The sequence below is a fragment of the Calonectris borealis genome, chromosome 3 (assembly GCF_964195595.1).
Source record: "Calonectris borealis chromosome 3, bCalBor7.hap1.2, whole genome shotgun sequence".
Lineage (NCBI taxonomy): Eukaryota > Metazoa > Chordata > Aves > Procellariiformes > Procellariidae > Calonectris > Calonectris borealis.
In genome coordinates this window covers 28790218-28816281 of record NC_134314.1, presented here as the reverse complement: position 1 = coordinate 28816281, position 26064 = coordinate 28790218, and the positions used below count along the sequence as shown (strand labels likewise).

General features: G+C 38.5%; 1 protein-coding gene across 1 annotated transcript in view; it reads right to left on the bottom strand.

Annotated features, from left to right (window-relative positions):
- PRIM2 (DNA primase subunit 2) overlaps positions 1 to 26064 on the bottom strand; it is a 134697-nt gene that overhangs the window by 74237 nt on the left and 34396 nt on the right. The gene's annotated exons all lie outside the window — the stretch shown is intronic.

The window sequence follows — 26064 nt, the reverse complement described above, 5'->3', positions numbered from 1 at the left end:
TAGTCTTTAAAGCAAAATTTTTCAATAATTAAACCTTGTTTAATTGGTAAGTTGGTTTTTGCATCATTATTACTTGTGCATATACTCATTTCACTTGCATGTTAGGGTGAAAGTCTGTAAATGAACTCGTCTTGTTCTTTTTTGCATTCTAACACAAAGCTAAAGTTGACAGTTACCAAGTTGCTCATCAGATATTTTTCCTCCAAAACAGATTATTAATTCCATCTTTCCTACAATAGTGTATAGTGTCTTTCAGTCTTTAATTACATGTAGATTGAAATAGCCACTTAGAAAGCTACCTTGTCAGCAAAATCCAAATCTTTGTTAAATAATACTGCTGCCCATAATTGTGAAGATTCTTCAGTGATTTTATTAACTGTTTCACCACTGACTTGCCCTTTACCGATAGCTTTCTCAACTTTTAATTTAGTCCTCAGTCTTTTTTGTATCTAATTCCAGATACCTAGTAATTTTAAAACTAAGTAAATAGTGTACTGGAACACTTGTCTTCACAGCAAGCCTGGAAAATGAAATAATTTACTTTATTTCACTACCAACTTCTGATACATGCATATATTTCTTCATCTCTTCAATACTGCTTATTGTTCCTTGACTGCATGCAGATCTTTTGTTTCTATTTCTGCCGTAATTTATGAACAGAAGCTTCTCGGGTTTGCTGTCTTTCTCCCAGATTCACAGACTAAATATTGATTCCAATACTCCAAGGTAACCTAGAATCTGTTCTTCAGTTCAACTATACATTACTGCTTTAATTAACTTGCATCAACGGAGCGTTATTGGAGGCGGAGAAGGTCACTCAGACAGCAGTGATTTCCCCAAGGTGTTAATGTTATGATTTTGAAGTTTTCCTGCCCTCTTCCCTTCATTCATGAGAAGGAAATTAAGAAAACCAACATCTCTGCATAATTCGGTAGAAGTTACTAGCCAATACCACACAAGAAGCAATCAGCTAGAGAGCACGAAAGATTGATTATTGCTTCATTAAGCACCCTCAAAGTCACTGTCAGAAACCATGGTGGGTTTTTCCCATCACAAACTTCATCAGTCTAGCACTAATGCTATGTTCCAAAACTGCTTTAAGAACAACCACAACCACGCTAGCAAAACTTCTCCAATGCTGAAGACAATATGCAATCAAAAAGAGAATAAACAAGTGTCTATATACTCATTCAATCCACTTGATTAAAATCTCATTTTCCATAGTCATCATTACTACTATGGGGCTTCATTTATTGTTCTACAATGTAGACCATCATAAAAATCTTGAGTTAAAAAACTTTTATGTAGTTATTAATCTTGACAAACATTATTACTAAAGCCCTATGCCATTCAGAAGGCACTACAGAAAATAAATACATCTGCCACCATACAAAAATCAGTTATTATAAATCAGTTTTATTATAGAACTTCAGAGAAGACACTTAATTTTCTTAACAGGATTTTACTACTAGGAATCTATTACTCAGTCCAGTTCTGGGCTCCCCAGGACAAGACTGAGATGGACATACTGGAGAGAGACCAGCATAGGGCCACTAAGATGATTAAGGGACTGGAGCATCTCTCCTAAGAGGACAGGCTGAGGCAGCTGGGACTGTTCAGTCTGGAGAAGAGAAGGCTCCGGAGGGATCTTACCAACATATATAAATACCTGAAGGGAGGATGCAAAGAGAATGGGGCCAGGCTCTTTTCAGGGGTGCCCAGTGACAGGATCAGAGGCAATGGGCACAAACAAACACAGGACGTTTTCCATCAGAAAACACCTTTTCGCTGTGAGGGTGACTGAGCACTGGCACAGGTTGCCCAGAGAGGCTGTAGAGTCTCCATCCTTGGAGATATTCAAAACCTGCCTGGACGGTACTGGGCAACTGGCTCTAGGTGACTCTGCTTAATCTGGGGGGCTGGACCAGATGATCTCCAGAGGTCCCTTCCAACCTCAGCCATTCTGTGATTCTGTGAAAAACCACAGGAGATCAGACAAGTTCCACCACTCTTCTAATCTCAACTGCCCAACTCTCAAAGATGGTCAAAAAGAATCACAGTTGTTTAAAACCAAATACACAATACATAATACAGATCTCCAGTACCAAGTATTTCTGAACTACTAGCATTCCTGTTTTCCGTACAAGAACTTCCATTCTCTAAGCATCCTCAAAAGTCCATATTTTCATCTACAATGTAGTGAAATTTTCAAAATTAAAAGTGATTAGCAATTAGACAAAAATTCTAACAAGATTGTTAAATCCTTTTTCAGGAGTTACAAGGATGCAGTGAAGTGATTTTTAAGAAACGAGACCATTTTACTCTTAGCTTGCTTTCAGAGAAAAATAATTAAGAAAAATCTTAAAAACACTTCTTGTTAGGGACCAGGATTATTTACCACAGTCAACACTGCCCAAAGCTATGTTCCTATTCAGTCTTTAAACACTAGGGTAAAGACACTCACATCTAAGGAAAAAGGATCCTATTGCAAAGCATTTTCTCTGTTTAATGAGTTTGTCAAATCTTCATATACTGACTTTTCTTCCTTGACAAAGTTACTATAGAACTTCAAATAAATATAAGTAATCCTTAAGAATTCCATACTTGATCTTTAGTAACAACAAATATAGAAAAGATTTTATTACAACAGTCTGTGTGATGCCAACCTCTTACTTTCAAACCTCAGACAAAGGCATTTGAATTTCAGTGTCTTATTCTCTCAACATGTGGTACTGCTTAGAAATAATTGTTTTGTTGCTAAGACTTAGAAAATATCCATCTTCTAAAAGTAAACAGGTATTTGGAATACTTTTGCTCAGTGATGCGTATTTTACGATATTGATTTCTTTTTTTAAGAAGCAAAATCAAATCTTGCCAACCTTTGAGAGAGTTTTAAGCCCTAGCTTCCCATATGTTCAAGTACCAGTGATTACATTCTTATCTCTAGTGAGTAGAGCTAAAAACATGACAGGCGCTCAAATTTCATGCTGCTAAAAACCAGCATTAATCTGAGCCTATTTATCATCATTTTCAATATTTTACTTCATCTCAACTCTCAATTGCCAGCAACAGAAATGACATTTCCCAAAGATGAGTAAGAGTTAATGTTTAAATATTGTCTTTCCAAAACAGAAAAGGACATTCGCATTAAGGAAAACCACTAGCAACTCCAACAACATGCAATTTTTTTATTCCCTTTTTTTAAATGTTCATTATTTAAGTTTGCAACTATTACAAATATTTTACTTCTGAATAAAAATACACTCTGACATGAGAATACTTCCCCTAGGATTCAAGTTCATGAAGCAGAAAACCAAGCCTTCAAAAAAACTGCTTAATTATAAAACATATTGTTGCCTTAGAACTAATTTATGGCAGTGGGACTTCCATTTGACCTCCTTTTAAGGCCTGTGGCTTGGTGCTTTTAAGTAAGAGCAGAAGTGCACACAGCAAGCTGCTACAGTGAAGCCGAAGCTGGTGGGCTTCAAGACCCAGGGATGTTCTCCTTCCCAGTCCACCGCAGCCAGGCTGCTGCCACCCCCTGACCCTAGCCCCAGCCAGGAGCAAGGCTGACCATGTACCCCTTATACACACACACACTGTACAGACACTGCTGGCCACCAGAAGAACACCACAAACACAAGAACAGGCACCACATACACACAAACAGCACATGCATAAACAAACTATACAAATGGTCTGATCTGTTCATACATGTTGGCTGATCTCATGCACATGAGCCTCTCATAGCTGGCCACAAACCGTGGTCTCCCCAGAAGCTGCCTCTCAAAGTCCTGATCTTATACCTCAGTGATAAAGCACTGGGCACAAGCCTAATGATCAGCAGATTTCTTACGCTCCCTTCTCCTGCCTTTGGCTCTTCCCCTAGACAATCCATAATCCCACAAGCCCCCTCAAATATCGCATAATAAGTTTGCTCTTTTCCATGACACATGATAATCTTCTTTCCCTCAGGGCTTTGAGCTGCTCCTTTAATGGTCCATCAACCAATAGTCTGATAGTTTTAGTCTCTGATATCTTCTTAATTATCTCCCATTCTTGTGTATCTGGGTGTTTAATTTATTGCTTGTCCTGTCTTTTGTCCTAGTTTTTCATGCTGAATAGCCATTAACCAGATATGCTTGCGTAAGGATATGTGGAATGTAAGACTACTTCCCATATTCAACAATTAGATGTGTTTTACCCCTTGATGTTAACCAATAACAATGGCAATAGCACAATTTTTTACAGAACCAGTAAGAAAGATAACCACTTATGGATGAGGTAAAGGAGAGAACACAGTAGAAAGAAAACACAGCCCAGCTCAGTCCAGATTGATACAAAACCTCATTTACAGCTCTTGAAGCATTAGGACACAAACTCAGACTGCTTCACCACACAGTTTGGCAAGATCTTGGATTTAAAGCATGTATACAATAAGACATGAACATTGGAAAAGCACAAGTTGTGGACAATAACTTCTCCTGGCTTGTTTAAATTAGTCCTGCATGCAATGGTATTGTAATTAAATGTAGAACATGGAGCATACTCATGAAAAAAAATGGCTATCCCACCAAGATGTCTTTCCTGAATACATCTGGTATAGAAGAGAGATCTTGTACACAAACAAGGATGCTGTAAAGTGGCAAATATTGTACACCATACACACCTGCTAAAGACTGCCTGAATCACTACAGCCATGACAGAGAAGCTGAGAAAGTAAAAATCACCATTAAGTTATAAGCCATAGTAGTAATGGCAGTCAAAAGGACTGACTATGCCACCTCTTCCTACTGCTTTTCTACCTAATCACAGAATCACAGAACTGCTGAGGTTGGAAGGGACATATCTGGAGGTGACGGAAGAGGTCATCTGGCCCATGCTCAAGCAGGGCCACCTAGACCCAGTTGTCTAGGACCATGTCCAGCTGGCTTTTGAATATCTCCAAGGTGGGAGACTCCACAACCTCTCTGGGCAACCTGTGCCAGTGATCAGTCACCCTCAGGTATTTATATACATTGATAAGATCCTCCCTGAGCCTTCTCTTCTCCAGGCTGAACAGTCCCAGCTCACTCAGCCTTTCCTCACAGGAGAGATGCTCCAGTCCCTTCACCATTTTAGTGGCCTTTTGCTGGACTTTCTCCATTATGTTCGTATCTTTCTTGTATGGGGGAGCCCAGAACTGGACATGGTACTCCAGGTGTGGCCTCACCAGTGCTGAGTGGAGGGGAAGGATCACCCCCCTTAACATGCCAGCAACATTTCTCTCAACACAGTCCCATTAGAACTCTTTGCCACAAGGGCACATTGCTAATACTCAATTTTGTCTAGATAGAGCTTTAGTAAAGGACAAAGATGAACGTCAACTATTTCAGTTGTCCAACATGATATATTCATCCTACACATACTCTTCTTAGTAAGCCTCCTACTAGATTCAAATATATATTTAACAGAAAACACCCTGAACCTGAAATCCAATGACTCTTCAAGAAAAAGGGCAATTGCACAGAGAAGTATACAAGATGACCTCCCTTAACAGAATCTTAGATACAGGCTAGCAAATCCATTCCTAACTAGAGTCTAAAGGGAATTCAACCCTTTCCTAAAGATTAATATTATGAAAAGCATTACATCTAATATCATCAAGACACTGTATCTGTCAGTCTCCATGCCCGCTCTGTACAGTAACTAATATAGCTTCACTGACAAAGACAAATTTATTTTCAAACAACATAGGTCTAGAAAATCAAAAGGTAAGTAAATACCATGCCAACTATTTTGCACATTTTTCCCAGAGAAAATGAGGCTAGAGTGATCCTGCTATTTACAGACATCTTTAAGTGTTAGAATTAATAACTTTTGCCCATCTTAGCCAATCTCACCACATTTGATAGAGAAAAGAATCTGAAGACACTAAGTCCTAACAAGTTTCACAGGAAAATATTAGGTGGGAGACACTATTATCTCTCAGAAAGCAAAGCACTACAAAAAAAAAAAGAACATAAATTGTACAGAACAGTAAAGACTCTACAAGGAAAATGTGTTATATGTCAATTACAAAAGAATTTTCAGAGTTTCCAGTTTGATAAACTCTGAAGTATCCAAATAACAAAATAATCACAGGAAACTAGCCCCCTGCTCAGATAACAATGTAATTGAAAAGATTAGCAGACAAATATAGAACAATTAACTAGTAACTGAGGTGTGTCTACTATTTTTGAAGGACAGAGTTCAACAACAGGACACTAGCAAAATATCAGAGGGCACTATTAGGACCATGACTCTCACTAGCCTGTATTTTTTTCTGAGTACTGGTCATCTGGAAGAAAGTCTGAAAGCTGCTCCTATTAGCTAATGCATCTGACTTACTGTGAGATGACTAATGAAATAATTAGACACTGAACAAATAAATGCACATAACGACTGCAGCACAAGGGTTGGAAAAGACTATGGAGTCCAGCAACCAAGAGTATACAGGATTGAAAGATATAAGTGGCTGTTTGAAGCCAGCTGAATGTGCAAAAGAAGAATACCCAACCTAAAGAGTTACCAAACCAGGTATTACCACCGCATTTCAGGAGAGAAGCTACTTTACAGTAATGTCCTCAAATAAAGGGGGCATTAAAAAAGGTTTTTATAAAGAACAGATCCAGTAAGTAAATATCCTTTGTATTCTTTGTATTATTCTAGCATTCTTCAAACCATAGCTTATGATCCATTGGGAACCATGAAAACATGCAACGGGTATTGGCCAAGTGTCTGATGGCAACAGACAGCCGAAGTTTGGTTCCTCCTGAATTACGGCAGTTCACCACCCTTGGGGCAGAGGAATACAGGATGTAATTACTATCGGCAGAGGATCAGAGGCTGTAATTACTAGTTCAAGTGTTTATATTAGCTAAGGAACTCCTGCTGCTAGCATCAAATCTGTTTCGCCATGGCAGCTGAGTAATTGTAAAGCCCTAAAGGATCTAAGCTGCTCACAACCACTTGTAGCATGCTCTCATGACAGAAAATAACCTGTGTAGAGGAAGACTACATAAAGTACATAAAAAGCTATTTTCTACATAGTTCAGCAAAGCCATTATTAAATATAGTATAAAAAAAAATAAGGTCTATATAAGTTAGATGTGACTAGACACAAATATGGATCAGTCTTGTTCTGGGTAGTTTATCAACACAGCAATAGCAAATAATAACAAATAATCACTTGTCAATGAGAGTCAACTTATTAATTCTTTTGCAGATTGGTTTGACGTAACACTTGGACACCAAAAAGGCTCCAGTGGTCTTCTCACTAAACTGTGACCAGATGTGTTGAGTGTCACTTTTTTTTTAAAACACTCATTAAATACTTTCTTATTTCCTGAAACACGCTGATGACAAGTCCTACTAAGCATAGCTCTTACAGCACTCAACATATTCCATCATCCCTATGACCATAAAAACCATGACTCCAAATCTGCACAGCTCTTAAACTTTAATTTCACTTTTTACAACATTTTCTCTAATTTACATTTTCTCTAATTTCTCTAATTTTCTCTAATTTTTCTCTAATGATTTCTGAACATCATGTGAAATCCCACTCTCCATTTTGCATAAGAAAACTAGCTTCTTTTCACACTAACTTGTGAACTCACCAAGACTAAGCCTGTACAGAATATCCAAGCAGGAGAAAAATTATCTGGGACAAGGACAATAAGGCTATTGAGGTTGGGAAAATAAAATTGTTTTCAAATATGTACAAGAGACAATGGAAGAGATTAGGAGAAAAACAGAAACCAGTTCCGATAAAATGCCAAAGCAATCACAGTTACCCCACAGCCCATGTATGACATTGTTTTAGGAAGCAAGGATTAATGGGAAATTATTTGCCTAAAAGATTATCTCTGCTCTTTAAGGTCAACTCAATAAGTCAAAATGGAAGGGCACATGCAACAAAACGCTAACTTCTTTCTTTCTTTTTTTTTTAATTTCAAACTTTCTGCACCTAATGCCTTTAATAAATGACAGATGAAAACAACTGTATATTATCTGAGCTTGCTTGGAATTATCACTCAGAAAATAAGACTTTGACTGTGTTTTTCCAGCTCTATCTCATTAGATGATTCTAGTATACAGTGGGAAAATAAGGAAAGCACAGATAATTCTTCTGGGAGTAAACTTGCCCAAAAGACTACGTTTGCCTTGCTCTAATGGTTTAGGTATGCACAGGACAAAAAACAAAGAAGTATGGATGAGCTCTTAACAGCTTTACATTCTTACAACAACATTTGGGTCAGAAAGCCAAAAGCTGATAGCACCTCAGGTAACAACAGCAAGTAGGCTTAAGATACGGAGAAGGTCGAAGACATAACATCACCAACCAGGCCACTGACAACTTATGCCAAGTGTCTAAATTAGAAAACAATAAAAACAATATTATTTATGAAAAATAATAGCCCTGGTTAGGAGGAGGTGACACATCCATGAACATCCAACACTGTAAAAGGCTGAGCCCAAGGGGGAAGCACTATGCACAGTGCCACCAGCCAAGACCTGAACCCCTTGACCAGCTAGAGTGCCCTGTTCAGAGTCCATGGCACCAGTCACAGCCTGACAAGAGGAGAAGATGACTTGTTTGATGTGACTCTGCAGTCTTCACAGAATGTGTGAGTGGGTCATAAAATAGAAACCCTAAAACAGTTTGGTGGGTGGACCTTGGCTAAGAGCCAAACTCCCACCCAGCCATTCACATGCTCTCCCTCCTCAACGGGAGGGTGGGACAAAATAGATTGAAAAGTTCATGGGTCACTTACCAATTACCGTTACAGGCAAAACAGACTCAACGTAGGGAAAAGTAATTTAACGTATTGACAATTAAAATAGATCTGGATGGTGAGAAACAAAGACAAAAACCAAAACACCACCTGCCCACAACTCTCCTCTTCTTCCCAGGCTCAACTTCATTCCTGTATTCCCAGTTTCTTTACCCAACCCTGCCAAGTGGTGCAGGGTGAATAGGAAATGAAGAAAGTAAATCAAAATCAGTGTGCAGTGTTTTATTTGAGAAATTGCAATGTTTTTAACTATGTGCTCAAAAAGGCATATTAATGGTATGCTGTCATGCAGGTTTTTTACTTGTACTTTTTTTTCATGTGTTACCAATTAATTTATCTTTTACTATATTCTTAAATGAAATAATTTATATATAAACACAAAGTACAAAAACCTTACTACCAGTGAAGAAGTATTATTCAAGATGGGCAGCTCTTTTGTATCATCTAGCAAGAGGTAGTTTTCTGCCATGTAAGGCCCAATACCTTTTCTTTTCAGAAAGAGGCACTCCAGGTCTATCCCTGCCATCCACTGCCATTTCAGTTGTTCTTCACTGAATGTCACATCTGTAAAGTACTCCAGATGAAGAAGGTAATGTACACATGGACTATACCTGAACAAACACAGGTTACTAGTAACTTAGTTTGTTTGAGACAGTTTGAAACTTGGATAAAGACAAGGATAACAGTCTTCACCAACCACATTTAGGAGATCATAGTGGAGCAAGCAATGTGAAAGTATGCATCCTACAGGTGGTATAAACGCACCTCCTTTCCTGAACCACTGGCAGAAATAGAGAACAAATCATCTTCCCAAATATAAGTTGTGAATATGAAAGTTCAGTTCCCACAAGTCCAGGTTAGAAACCAGTCCCCCTTTATTTTTAGCACAAAGTGATGTTGTAGGAGCATTTGCCTTGCTCTTGAGCTGGCAATCTCTAAAGCACTTTTCAACAGAGTGAACTAACCTCCTGCTGGATCAAGACCTTTCAAGAACAATGTCACTGTGGTAATACAACTGGATAGTAAGACATGCCAACCTTGCACGAAACAACAGAGAGATCAAAAGAAATAGAACATGCAAGGAAAGTCATAGAATTCCATCAGGGCTTCTGGGTAGAAACAGACAGGTGATAAAACACAAGTTGTGTAAGCTAATCAGCCAAGTCTAGAGACAACAAAATTAAAAAAACTCAAGACATTCTTCATAAAACATCATTGTTTAACTCAAATATTACATTTCAAAAACCTAGTAAGTGATCAGGTAAGACATCTCAGGGTCTTTTTACATTAAAATACAGCAAAGATGTTTAAAACAGCATGTTTAATTTTTGCATATTACCAAATACTCAGAAACAAGAATCTGCTAACTCCCACATCTATTTTCAATAAAAATGCAACTGTTTTTTACATAGTTCTAATGGTTAACCAAGTACACTTAAGAAACAACATCCCCCCCCCCAAAAAAAAAACAAACAAATAAACAAAAAACCCCACCCAAAACAAAACAAAACAAAAAAAAAAAGAGCTTTACATGACAGCTATTATGCTCAAAAGAAACTGGAATCTCTATCAAAAACCCATGAACTTTTAGTTGTTTAAGATATTCTGTTTGTGTTTTTAATCTTTCTTACGTGTTCCAGAGAATTTTTAATGACTTAGTTCACATAAAGAAGACCGGTAAGTCATCACCTTTTTGAGAAAAGTATTCAGGACTGATAGGTAACTTGAAAAGGTACAACAAGCAAAGAGAAATTTAAACCATTCTCACCATTCACCTTGTTCATTAGTGAGGCAAATCTTGTTTTAGGAATGACACATTCAGGACTTCACCATTCAAACTCTAAATGAATCTGCCTCCTCCACAATGACTGTCTGACCATAGCAGTGATACATATCCTCAACTTTAATTAAATTAATAGTAAATTCAGTGACTACACTGACGGGTCTGTTTCATTTTCCTAAATTAACGTATTCTTTTGATTCAAGTTTTAGATAATAAAAAAATGTCTGAACATACACATTTAAAATACATATAACTTATAGTACTCTTTTAGTTAATGATTACAAGCTTTTAAATGCACTGTAAGGTACATCAAAAAACAGTAACTTTTTTTGTAAGCAAAGAGAATATTTTATTAGGACTAGATTGCAAAATTTAGAATACCTTCCCTTTAGTTCATACAATGCAGTTCTAGGGTTGGTTTAGAATCACTTTGTATGCAAAAGACCTTTCAATTCATCTTGCAGATAAATAAAATCTATCTTTCTAATAACAAATAATTAAGTAAGCATACCTGACACTGCCTTTCTTCAATAAAGACTTGCCATTTCATGAGTCTATGGTCAGCAAGAGGCATGAAAAAAATCCTTTCAAGTGGTCAAAGTATCTTCAGATATCTGCTTTTTGGAAACAGATGCCTGTTTCTAAATAGATGCCCCCTGTGGGGTCTTCTAATCTAATGCTGCAAAACTGGATCATAACAGAGTTGATAAAACCATATTTTCAATTCAATGCAGTACAAAAGTATATACAGCACACTGCTATTCTAACTCAAACTTCACAAACAAGGCTTATAAATGCAAGTAGCTAACTGAAAAACACAGGAAAAACAACTTTTATCACTAAGGTATCACTAACATCTTATGGTTAGGATTTATAAGTCAGATCTCTACTACTGAGGAGGTACTACTACTCTTATTACTTTTATTACTTTGAGAAAAACTGTTGCAAATTGCAGGAGGAAACTGCTACAGGAGGGAAACAGCAAAACTGAGGTATAGAAGTGCTGCTTACAGACAAATTATATTGGAAAATATGTCAAATATTTTTCAAGGCTATTTTATTGCTTTATCTTGCCACAAGAGCAGACAACTGCAGAAGCAGATAAACACAGGCCAAACTGATGTATTTTGTTACTCAAGTGTATTGGGTTTCCATGGCAAGGTTTTTTGGGGGGGCAGGGAGAGAGCTACAGGGGTGGCTTCTGTGAGAAGCTGTTAGAAGCTTCCCCTATGCCTGATAGAGCCAATGCCAGCCACCTCCAAGACAGACCCACCACTAGCCAAGGCTGAGCCCATCAGCGACAGTGGTAGCACCTCTGGGATAACATATTTAAGAATGGGAAAAAGTTGCTGCTTAACTGCACAACTGCAACAGAGGAGTGAGAATATGTGAGAGAAACAACTCTGCAGACACCAAGGTCAGTGAAGAAGGAGGGGGAGGAGGTGCTCCAGGCACCGGAGCAGAGATTCCCCTGCAGCCCGTGGTGAAGACCATGGTGAGGCAGGCTGTGCCCCTGCAGCCCAGGGAGATTAATGGCAGAGCAGATACCCCATGCCGGAGCAGGTGGATGTACCCGTAGGAGGCTGTGATCTCATGGGAAGCCCGCGCTGGAGTAGGCCCCTAGCAGGACCTATGGACCTGTGGAGAGAGGAGCCCACGCTGGAGCAGGTTTGCTGGCAGGACTTGTGACCCCGTGGGGGACCCACACTGGAGCAGTCTGTTCCTGAAGGACTGCACCCCGTGAAAGGGACCCACGCTGGAGCAGTTCCTGAAGAACTGCAGCCCATGGGAAGGACTCACATTGGAGCAGTTCATGGAAGACTGTCCCCCGTGGGAGCAACCCCATGCTGGAGCAGGGGAAGAGTGTGAGGAGGAAGGAGTGGCCGAGACAACGTGTGATGAACTGACTGCAACCTCCATTCCCCCTCCCCCCACGCCACTCAGGGGGAGGAGGTAGAGAATTCGGGAGTAAATTTAAGAGCGGGAAAAAGGGAGGGGTGGGGCAGAAGGTATTTTAAGATTTAGTTTTTATTTCTCATTATCCTATTCTGATTTTGATTGGTAATAAAATTAAACTAATTTCCCCAAGTCGAGTCTGTTTTGCCCATTACTGAGTGATCTCCCTGTCCTTATCTCGACCCACAAGCCTTTTATTATATTTTCTCTCCCCCGTCCAGCTGCAGAGAGGAGTGATAGAGCAGGTTGGTGGGCACCTGGCATCCAGCCAGGTTCAACCCACCACATCAAGCCTCTACATCTTCATTGGTTTACCAGCTAGACCATCGGCAATAACAGGGTTTCAGCCCATTCCTGATGTGTGAGACAACCTGAATTTATATTGCCATTTAAATCAGGCAGACCTCAGCTGAATTAGAAGCAAATCTGAACTATGTTTGCACTGTATTCAAGTTTACATGCAGTAAAGCCATAATACGTAGAATCATGTTCAGAACGTACTTGCCTCCATGTGCTAGACAGGCACAGCCTTCACTAGAGATACCACCACAAATCCTAAGGATAAAATCATTATGTTAGCATGGAACTGCATCTGTTATTACTTTCATCCACTTCTCAGAGTTATCAGTCACAGCATGACATAACACAGATATGGTGCTGAAGGCAACAGAGCCACACGTAGCTAATTCTGTTATCTCTGCAGTAAGCTGCACAGTTACCACCTAAGCATAAATTTTTTTTTTAAGGCTGTGGCTCTACCAAGACTAAGCAGTGTGGTTCATTTATTTATTTATTTATACTGTAGACATCTGTAATAGAGTTGTGGTTTGTTTTTTTAAGCTTGCCTCAGAATTGGATTTTTTGCCAAGCAGGGAACACACAACACAACATAAGATAAATCTGACAATGAACAGAATTCAAACAGAACACAAGTCGGTGGGAAACAAGACTGTAATATTATCACTTGATTTGTAAACTGCCTTGGGTAAGCTGATTCCAAATCTTACTATTGGCCCAATGAAAGAAAAAAGATCTGGTTTCACTAATAGATCTAGAGAAGATGATAGAGTATTTAGAACAGTAGACGGCTTAGTTAAAGATGCAGGACATCAAACTCCGACTGCGGCAATGACTTGGAAAACTGAGGATGAGAAAGGCCACTGCAAGAAGTAATCTGGCACCTTGCGTTTTCTCCTATGCTTGCTGCTGAGAAGACATGGAAGCTGCATGAAGTGATTCAACAAGAGAAGGTTAATAGAAAAGCCAAATAAGTGAAAATTAAGTGAATTCAAGTAAAACTTCTAATGTTGCTCGAGTACTACATGGAGATAGCTATGTCATATTCTTGCACGTGTGTCCAAGTATCAGAGCAAGGAATGGTGGCCATACCAGTATGCAATCATTTTGAACACTGAAACATATGGTTGCATATGAGTACGTACGTCCATATTGAACACTGAAATACATAAGCAGATCAGCTTTAATATTGAACTCTCTAAAAAAAACCAAAGAAATTAAGTTGAGGGTCACTCAGGGCATTAAGGACACTTGAAATGAATAGACAAGTTTAAGGTATTGATTGTAATGTCTTCAAGTGATAAGGCTTGATTGAAGTCAACTTCCACTGGCATGGCCACATTCGTGACTTGAACTGACCCATGACTGTTGAGCTTCTTGACAAGTTCGCGCTGTTCTACATTAAAAGATGAGACTGTACAAGACCCCTCTCCAGACTTATCTGTAAGGAAACATGTAGTTGATGGGGATGAGAAGGATGCATGAACCTCCCAGTTGCTGGCTCTGAAAGACATGGATGGATTTGCACTTGGTAACGAGGATTCCTGCTCCATCAAAATGTCAAAGCCAAAATCAATGTGAGAAAGTAAAGCATCTCCAGAGAATATCTTGTCTTGAGAGATCTAGATAAGGAGCAAGATTTGTAAATTTCTTTCTCCCTTCAACGAAAACACAGAGCTTGAAGCTATCCCAAGCTCTTATAAAACTTCCCAGTTGCCAGCATGACCCAGTATAATATAGTTAAAAGACTTTTTGCAAACTCTACATGTAAGATCCTTTCCTCCTTCCCCCATGATGGGTTGAAGATAGAGGTCTGTGGAGATCAGGTCAGTGAAAAAAACCTGAAAAGCTCAGAACTGGGGGTATGAATGTTACATCCTCTCCTTGAAAAGCTTTAGGCATAACCTTGTGATATTAGCTAAAACCTGAAATATGTCTTTTCTGTAAGAAACCTGACACGCAATTTCATAGCTGTACAGACAAGAATAAAAATCTGGGACTGGAAACAGTACCACCGTGACTCCAGAGCATCAGGAATAGTCTGTGCTCCTCATTACAATATTGAATGCAGGACATCCCTCTAAATATCCAACTGGTAAAATGGTATCTGCAGAGATCCAATAAGCTACATTTGCAGGAAAAATCAAGCGCACACGCGGATCTTAAACCATTCAAAGAATGTCTAGAATACTAGTCAGATTAAGGTTAGATGTAATGAGTATAACCATGTCAAGGCCAAGAACAAAGCTCTAAATACAGGATGACTCTTTCAGCCAGATGTCCACTGATGATGATGCAATCTGCAGTATTTCAGGTTATAGAAGACTTGAGGGAACCTGAAAGGATGCTGAAGGAAAATGCCCAAGTGATAATCTTAGAAAGCTGAAACGACATGAAAACAGAAGCAGAGTTTTCGAAATGGATGAATACCTAGTTGATTAATAACACGGTTTTCTGTTTTATGGATAAGTCCAAATAGCATTATTTTCCAAGATCAGCAGTAGTTAGTAAAAAAAAATATTCTGAGAGAAAGAATCACTGATCTTCTAAAAATTATATAAAGCTTTTAACGTAGATTATTTAAAAAAAGGAGCAAGTGCCCATTTAATAAGGATACAACGACACTAGGAACAAAATTAACTAAGACACTAAGGAGAGAAAACAAGAACAGGAATTGCCCATAAAAATCAATGTTAAGCAGTCTCGACAATAATTAAGAGAAAAACATAATTGCTCATTTATGGTCAGATACTTGGTTTAGTTGATGCTAAACCTTATGAAATTTAGTCTAATGACTCAAAGATTAACCCATATAGTCATAACATCATGGACAAAACATAGTACTACCTCAGACACTGAAAACTTTAAATGCACCAGGTGCTATCTGCTACACCAGATTAAAAAACAGAATGAGCTACACATCACAAATACATAAAAGCTTAGTAACTGTGAATGACATATGCAAGCAGATTCATGAGGTACTGTTAAGACATCAACAGAATTTTTAAATGTTGATCATTTCTTAACTTCTGCTTATCAGTTCATACTGACAGATACGGGGAAATTAATCACAGAACTAAAAATTAATGACATTTAGTGAAAAGCTTATTTGCATTTGGTATATACCAAGAGAATAAAATCAACCTCATTTACATACATTCCACATTAGACCAAATACAACACATTTTTCTTTAGAATTAAGAACTCAATCCCATGTCTTCATCTCCTCCTTAAAGGAATACCGTTGCTATATAGAAAGGCTGCATTTCAGGCACGATTTTCCCGCGTTACCTCGTTCAGCACTCTTGTGGTGCCCTCTGACGGCCAAGGCCAGAAGGTGCAGCTATAACCTCTCAGGCCAGTAAAGCATCTGGACACATACGTTGGAAGCATCATGGGTCAGGCAAGAACCGTAAGAAAAATGCATTAACAATTTGATTTTAAGTGAGACGAGATGCAATACCAAGCCAGAATTTTCTCCCAAACCTCACCCCATTAACTCTGTGCTGACCAGAACTAAAACTGCCACCATAGCTTACACAGAGAGTCAGCTTATAAAACATGAAATTGATAAAGTTGCTCCAAACTCCACAGTCAGTAGGCAAAATGTCCGGTTAGGCTGCTTGAGATAATGTGTGGAGCTGCAGCAACCTGGAAAGAAGGCTGATACATAGCGTCTAATTTTCAGTATTTTGCCTGGGTTTGTATCCGCTTTTCTGAAAGTGAAAGGTTTCTCGAATTCAAGCCCAACATAGAGAATGATGCTTTCACAGAACTCGCTTATAAAAAGCTGAATAAAGACTTCAGAAGAAAAAGCAAATTAAAAAAAATATTTTAAAAGCTAACTTAAAAATACAGAATTACCTACATTTGCAATTTCCATACTTTGGTTTTTGAATCCTGCAAATACAGAAAACTTTTGAGTCCAATCATGGAGTCAATGAAGTATAATTGCTGTACCATTTCCAAGTAATATTAAAACTGCATAGTTTAATTATATTTGCTAAGTGACAGGACACAGTAAACAAAAAAGGAATATTACATATTTCCTTTTCAAATTTCCAAAAGTAAATACAAATAAAATAGAACTTAAGTATTTCAGCTCCAAAGACTACTGCTACAAATTAGAGACAATCATTTAATACAAATGCAAGTTAGAGAGCAATTTTACCCTCCACATTTTCTGCTCATCTTTACTGACAAAGTTTTTCAGGCATTTATGCCTTTTAGAGATTATCCAAGGAAGCAAAGAACTACCAAGTAGTTGGAAAGGATTGAGTAAGGGATCTACCAAGAAATCTCCTCTCATGCAAGTCCATGGAACCTGATGAGATGTACCTGAGGGTGCTGAGAGAGCTGGCATTATGAGCCTGCTCTCCATCATTGCTGAAAGGCCACTGCAATCAGGAGAGGCTCCTGATGACTAGAAGGCAAGTCTTGCACCCATCTTCTGATAGAGCAATAAGGATGACTGGAGAACAACAGGCCAGTCAGCCTCACTTCAAACCCTGGGAAAGTCACAGAGCAGGTCTTCTTGGAATGCATTTCTGGGCACACAATGGAGAAGGTCATCAGGAATAGCCAGCATGGATCTACCAAGGATAAATAATTTTTTAAAAATTATTTTATTTTTAACCAACCTGGCTGCCTTCTGAGACAAAATGACTAGATCTGTGATTGAAGAGCAGTGGATGTCATCTGCCTCGGCTTTAACACGACTTTTGATACAGCGTTCTACAATATCCCTGTATCTAAGCTAAAACTTTATATCCAGTCACGTACTAGATGGGTGAAAAGCTGTTTGGATCACTGTAGTGATCCTAACCGGAAGATCATTGTACATCAAGGAGTTAGGGATTCCCTTAGCAGTACACCTGAGTAGGCACAGGCCTGGGCTGTGCTGTACTGCATGTATAACTTGGCCTTCTGTTGGTTTGGTGTTGTGCTACACATATCCCTTGGCTTCAGGACAAACTTAAGTGGCTAATTGTAATGAAGCAGCCTATGGGCAACTCCCACCAGCAACTGCACCACCTGCATGTCCTTGTCTTTATTTAAAAGTGTGGCAACATATTCTCATGTCAACATGTAGAAACGATGAACAGAAAATCCTGTAAGAGCTCAGAAGACCGGATCTGCACAGTGAGATGTGCCCTAGTTGGTGGTTCATTTGATGCTCCACAACTCTCGAGTTTCCAGAACCCGAAGAGAATAAGATTATCAGTACTATCCTCTCTTAATCATATTACCTCCAATAAATGGCATTTTAAGCAACACTTTACTGAGTCTGTTTGCCTTTCTTACTGAGATCAGAACAAACCAGCAGCTCCCGATATAAAACAGTCATCAGGCTCAAAGGGTAGCGGTTAATGTTTTGTACACTACCTGGAAGCCAGTTACAAGTGGCGTTCCTCAAGTGCCTATCCCGAGAACTATGCTGTTTAATAACTTTACCAATCACCTAGAAGAGATAAAATGCACCTTCATTGGGTTCATAAACACCAGTTCAGGGAAGGCAGTCAATGCACTGAAGAGCAGTGCTGCCGTTCAGGGGGATCTAAACAAGGTGGAGGATTGAGCTAACAAGAACCTCATGAAATTCACCAAGCACAACTGAAAAGTCCTGTATCTATGACAAAATAAATCCCTGCATTGGTACAGGATGGTGGCCAACTCCTTGGGGAATAACTTTTCTGGAAAAGACCTGAAGATCTGGTAAACAGTAGGCTCAATTTTGTCAGTAAAGACAGGCAGAAAACGTAGAGGGTAGAATTCTACTAAACTTGTCCAAGTTTATCAACATCCTTCTTGTACCAGGAGCCCCCAAACTGGACATAGTATTCTAGCTGTGGTCTAATGAGTGTCAAGTAAAAGGGGATCCCCTCCCTCTGCCTACTGTACTTCTGTTGATACAGCCCAAGATACTGTTGACCTTCTCTGCTGCCAGGGCTCTCCGCTGGCTCATGTTGAGCCTACTGTTTGCTCAGATGTGAACTACACTAAATCCAAACTGTAATGCTTATACTAAAAGTTCAAGAAACAGGATCACATAAATGTAAGTCATCTCATCAAACTCAGATACACAATCTCATTGTGGCTGCTTTTGTCTCCATATACCATCAAGTGGCTGAAGGAACATGCATCAGTGGCCAGGGATGTTCTTGGTGACTATTGTGTCGTGGTTTAACCTGCCAGACAGCCAAACCCCATGCAGCCGCTCGCTCACTCCCCCCCTCCTCCAGTGGGATGGGGAGAGAATCGGAAGGGTAGGAGTGAGAAAGACTCGTGCGTTGAGATAAAGACAGTTTAATAGAACAGAAAAAGGAAAATAATAATAATAATAATGATGATAACGATAGAACATACAAACTGAGTGATGCACACAATGCAATTGCTCACCACCCGCACTGACCGATAACCAAGTAGTGATCGCTACTTCCTGGATCACGCCTACCATTCATATACTGAGCATGATGTCACATGGTATGGAATACCCCGTTGGCCAGCTGGGCCAGCTGTCCTGGCTGTGCTCCCTCCCAATGCTTGTTGGTTTTTTGGTTTTGGTTTGTTTTTTTTTTTTTTTTTTTACGCTTGATGTCCTTGACTAGCAGGGTACTTAGCAACAACTGAAAACATCAGTGTGTGTTATCAACATTCTTCTCATACTAAACCCAAAAAACAGCACTAGGAAGAAATTTAACTCTATCCCAGCTGAAATCAGGACACTATGACTTAGATTTCAATAGCGCTACCCAACATTCACAAGAAAACGTAAGGAAAAAAGTTGGAGCAATCACTTGTTAGATCAGAGCATGTTACTATCTGCTATACAAAGTAGTAAATTTCTATAGTGAACCATATCTTTAAAAACACACACACACACACACACACATCACCAAACACAACACGCACACACACAAGCAAAAGCCTCTTCTTTTCTATTCCTGGGAGGTTTCTCTGTGGCTTCTAGACACTGTCACAAAGGCAAAGGAGGTTATGAAAAAGATAAGAAAAGAAAATGGATTTCTTTTTTGCAAGTGTCTCATATCCTTCTACTACTCATAATAGTATTCATGCCTGAGGAACGGGAAAGGCTTCCACATGAAAAAAGTGCTTACAATGACCCTCATATAGCTTCTGCACAGGTATGCTAGCAATGCTGGCAGCGTGCCCTGCCCAGGGCAGGCCAGGAGCTTTCATTCTCCCCTACTCCGTAGCTACTTTTTAATCCCTCAGCAGTAGAGCACAGGTTTATGCTCATGCATTGTGTGATGTATTCTTTGCATCAATTAAATTGAGATATCCCCACATCCGCTCATGAAACAATCCAACCCTTTAAAGAGCCACGTACTAGGCTGTGGACTTCACCTCACAAGAACTACCATTATCTTTGAACCATAATAAATTCCCCAAAGTCACAGATCTAACACAGTGCTGGTTTCAAAAGCATGCAGCTTGGAAGAATATTTTATTATTGCCTCTCTAATTATTACTTCAATCATCTCTCTGCTTTCATTGCAGGCTCTACCAGCATTATCCTATGCCATAAGAAAAATATATAGATGGATAGAAGTGCCTAATGGTTTTCCACTAGGAAGTGTACTGATAATGAAAACCAGGGCTTTCTTCCCAGCCTAAATTTAGGCACATCATCAGACGATCCACAACACTCCCCTCTTTATTCCTCCCAAAATAGCTTCAGATCAAAAGTCCAACTGGACTTACTATTTAGAACTGGTTACTCTAAAATTGGCTAGTTGTACTATGAGTGATTAAGTACTGTAAGGATGGAAAGAGAAAGTAACTACCAGCATCAAGATGTCTCCTCTCCAATGCCCTTTGTTTCTTATACAGGAGCATTAGAGAACATACCAAATTTAAAAGCAGATCAACGCCAAGATTTTCATTTGTTCAGTAAAAAAAAAATAATAGAGAAACAATTTCAGTAAAGTCTAGAAACTTGTTTCAAAAGAAATAGCGTAATTTGCTTTTGAAATTCCACTTATTAAAATATCTAACAAGGCAAAATGTTATTGTATGTGACAGATGAGAGACTGACTTTAAATTTAAATATATTCTAAACTAATTCATAGCTCTTCTTCTCTAGCCTACATCCTCTTACATTTCTTTTACTTATTTGTTCATGCAATATGAGATATCATCAACTTTTATTGAGAAACAGGTATTTGCTTTCTGTCACCAAAGGGTGTTACATGGCTAGCAGTCTACAATAGTGCCTGGGAGACTCAACTCTTCCAAAAAATTGCTTTAAAAGCTTGTCATTTGGAATAAGAACCGATTAATAGTTTTATTCATTCACTTTGACAACTGGTGAGATTCTTCCCACTTTTTAAAAAAGTAATTCAACATTTTCATGTACTCCAAAGAGGATTCTTCTGATTCACAATTCAGTTTTAAAGGGGGTGGGGTGTTGGGATTTCTACATTTTTAAATTTATTGTTGTTGTCTATACATCAAAAGGATGGAGTAAAAAGAAACAGAAATCCTTTGGGATTAACAAAGCTGGTAACAGAACAACCTTCACCTCATTTTGGCAGCATAACTAGGAAAACAACAGGGAAATTTTGTGGGGTTTTCTATTACTTAAGAAGCTCTAAGCTACATCCAAATTTAATCCATTTATATCATATGTACATATATAAACAAAGGCTGTAGTCATTAATAAACCATGTCATTTTGCTTAACTCATGACAGATGATAATAAAAAAACCTTTGCTTTCCAATATTTGTTCAAGACTACAGATTATTTAAATTAAACATCAATTCTTACAAACAGAAAAATACTAGTATTTACAGAAAAATAAATTTGTTTACCTAAATACAGAAAAAAATGTATAGCTAAAAAGATCTTTCATAAACTACATGTAAATTGAAACCGTGTATCTTCATTGGTCTGTTTTTCCCTGATACTTCATCTTATTTTCTGCCTTTCTACAACTCAGACACTGACCAGCTAATTCAGTGTCCTTTCAAAAGTCTACAGAGCACATACAAGCTTTTACAAAATTTCATTTATACCTGGAGACTTCCCTATGACACTGGATGCTGAATAAATCCATCATCGCCTTTCAAAATCCATTTTTACTACAAAACATCTATATTACAATACTTTTGTGCCTCTTCCCTCAGACAGATGAGGCATCATCAGACAGATGAGATGATACAAAACATTCACGTATATACTTACACTTGACATGCTACCGAACGTACATAACCCATGTAGAATCTATGGAAAACCTCTCCTGGTTTTCTCTTTCACAGTAATAGAAGATCCAAGGAATAACAAAATCCAGCCCAGGTAAGGCCATGCATACATGCCTACTAATGTAGAGATTATTGCTACTAGACCACCTCTTCCTTACATACCTCAAAAGAAAGCCACTTCAGACAAAGAAATTTCAGTTCATAGCAATGTCAAAGTGCTCCACATGAAGCTACTGTCATCTTTCAGGTCTCCAGTGCTTGTAAGTCCAGGCAGGCTTGAAACACTGACAGATTACAGTAGACCTGTAAAGGTGGAACACAGCAGCATGGCAGCCTCTCTTAAGGAAAGCTAACTCAGTAATATTGCACACCCAACTTTTGATTCATACCTTTTCTCAGGCTGAACAGATCACATGAGATAACTGGATATGCAGATACAATATAGTACATCTCTCACGGCAATGCAAGGCAAGACTCCTCAATAAAGAATGGAAAATTACCTAGAAAGTAAGTTCCCTAGCAAGAAATAGCTTGCATCAGTGGGTCAGTATTTCCCTATAGCTCACTAATTCGGAAATTTGGAAAAAAGTAACAGAGGTGAACTATAAAAATAACCAGAGATAATCCAGCAGGAGGCAAAACAAAACAAAGAAGGAAAAAAAAAACAAAACCAAACAAACAAAAAAAAAACAGCCAACCAAAAAAAAGACTTTCAAAATCTATGCCAGGTACCCAAGAGAAACTTAACAGGAAAACAGCTGAAAAAGTCAGCTGAGCATAAAACACTGATTAACCAACTTTAAAAAAGGATCCCTGCAGTCAAGGTATTCAGGGGTAAAATAGTACCCTCCTCAGGCAGCTAAATTGCTGTCCACTAGGAAGGAAGAAAGTGATGATCCAGTAGGAGCCTGTCAGCAGAGTACAGGCAATGCAGAGGCACCTCATGCTCTCCTGGAGACAAGTAATGGTTCAAATAAGGACCTGCTTCTTCACAACCTGGAGCTGCAAAAAGTCACTGGGGCAGGGAGTGGGCCAGGCAGGGTACTCCAACAGGCCCAATACTACTAGAGCCAAGTTTAACTACCCTAGCTCTATATTTGCAGCCTAAATAAATCATGTTTCTAATATTTCAGCACTCCAGTGTGTGGACAGCCTCCAGTGATTTCAGTGACACCCTGTACAGACTGCCCATAAGACACAGGTGTGTGCTTCTATTGTAAAAATTCTGCTCAACTATACTGCCTCTGAAACATACCCTGTTTTCCTATTACCAGGAAAAAATATTCTGGCAAATAATCTTCATTTACAAGAAAGACAAAAAAATGTCCACTTCCTCCCTAGCATAAATATGCAGATTAGCAATTAATTGCAGAAGAAATACACTAACAGATGAACTTCCCTTTGAGAAATTGCAGTAAAGTGGAAAGTCATACAATGAGACCACCCAGAAATTAGCTGCAGCAACAGTGACAGCAACTAGCATTTCTAAAAATACTCACTTCATCTATATTTAAAACAGCTTAAAAATAAATATTCAAGAATTTCAAAAAGCATATTGCTACAGTTTTTCTTAAAAGAGTTCAAAACACTTGAGTTGTGTAATCAGTATAATTAGTGGTATTTTTAAATTAGTCTTACAGCAGATTTTCTTTTAAAGACATCTTGGCAAAGGCATTTCTGAGATGAGACTTGTGCATACTTTATTCTTACATTTGCTGCTTAAAGAAGTGTTCCAACCTCTAGAAAGATTCTATACGTTAATTAACCAAGTGTCATCTGATATGACTATCAGTTGTTCTATTTATTTCATGTCTGACTTCGAGCTACTGACAGTCATTTCCCATTTTTCCTTCCGATCAAAAAAAGAATTTAAGATTTAGTCCTTCCCCACTAGTGAGCCTATCTTTATCATTAGTATGAACGGCAAAAACATGTTAACATCACATATGCAGTGTACATTCACTGGCTTAGGATGTCGTAAAACTTCACTCAGGAGAATAGCCACTCTCCATATTTCACAGAGTAATGCATGGAAAGAAAAAAAATAAATCATGTAATTGGAAAGGTAGCCATCACAATTTTTAGTGATTCAACCTACTTGTTTTTGCTTGCTCCATAAACTTGCATTAAACATTTTAAAACATATCCTCTTCCTATCCTTTTACATTCCATATTTTTCACAGCCGCCTTTGCTGCTAATCCAAATTGTTAATTCAAACTGCAATCACAACTTAAGTTACTACAGCTTAATTTAGGTCTCACAATAACTTGCATGACTTCAGTTCTTTCCTGAATGCTTAATCTGACACTCACTGCTGTACCCGTTGCTTTCAACAGCTACAAGACCTACCGATTTCATTGTGACTACTCACAACAGCAAGTCCTACAAGCATGTAGTATGCTATAAAATATTTATTATTTATAAACAAGGTGCAACTTTTTTGATATCTGTAGAGTAGGTTTATAAAATGTGCAATATGCTAGCCAGAATTTAAGATCTAATCAAGGATTACAAGAAGCAAGGGTTAAAGACAATGGAGATGATGAAAAATCACCATGGTGAATGCAGGTGCATTTACTCTTTGTTTGTGATTTTTCCGTCATATAGAATTTTTTAGAATTACATTGCAAAGTTTTCAAAAAGTTCCTCTCCCCTTTACTTCCAAAACAGCTTTTAGAAAGGGGGCAAAGCAAAAAAAGAATCACTTTGAAAAGCAAACGCAAGGCGGTCACTCTAAAGTGTAATGAAGAAATTGGGGGGAGAACCCCCAAAGCCCCCACATTTCTTTCGACACATAAGGCTTGAGATTAGCAGAAAGGATGAGTTGGAGCAAGAAAACGTCCAATTTTAAGAACTGGGCAAGGGCATGTACTCCATAGAGCTTTCAAATAAAAGAAATTTTAATTTGTCTAACAGAAGTGATGAAGTGAGTTACCAGAGTGATTAGACAAAGAGGCGAGCAAGAATAAGTGTATTATTTATATTCTACAGGAATTGCAAATTTAGCATAAATACTTGCAAAGTTTAAGTCATAAACAATTTGAAAGTTAGGACAAAAGTGGCACGCTCTTTAAAAATGTTTTAAATATGTAACTGTCAGGATTTGACCGTGTTTCTTCAAAAGTGTCAATGAGGCAGCAATGTTGCTTTTCAACAATCATTAATTTAAGAATCCATTTAGTAAGCCCAGTGAATAACTGTTGTGTTCTAAAAGCAACTACATCACTGGAAAGAACTAGTTTAGACAAAGCACATCTAAGATTTATGCTCCTTTACAGAATCCTACAACACTGTAGGCAAGATTCAATATATTCATTTCAAGGGAAGTTTATGATTTACTGTAAATGGCAATGGTAGGTAAATTGTGTCTCTTGAACCACAAATAAAACTAGTAAGTGGTTGAAACTTGGATCTCAATAACGAACCTCTATTAATGTTTAGAAGGTGGGAGATCCAAGTCCCCACTATCACAGAAGGGACTCAGCTAGCATTATTGAGATATATGAATCAAGTTTCCCCAGGAACAATTGCACACACAAATCAGTCTCATTCCACAGTGAAACACTGGAATGCTGAGAAACACACTAGGTATATCTTCACTGGCAGTTTGGATGGCTCCCTGTGTCACTGCTCCATTGGTGGTCCACAGTAAACATCAGCTAGATCACTTATCAGTTAACTTCCAGAAATTTAACTAGTTTTCTCCAAGAAAAAGCCAGAACACAGTTGACGAAATAATTTTTCATTAACTCTGGTGTAAAGCAACTCCAGATAGATACTACCACAGCTATCACTTAGCAACTGTCTATGGATTACAGAAAGCCATAAGAAAATAACCAGGAGAAAACTCAAATTTCTAACACAGTGTCATCCTGAAATACAGACTTCTGTTTACTTATCAACCGCATGTGCCATTACTGTTCTTTCTTACCGACTATAGCGCATCATTCTCAAATTACTGTTACCAGCATGTTAATAAATTT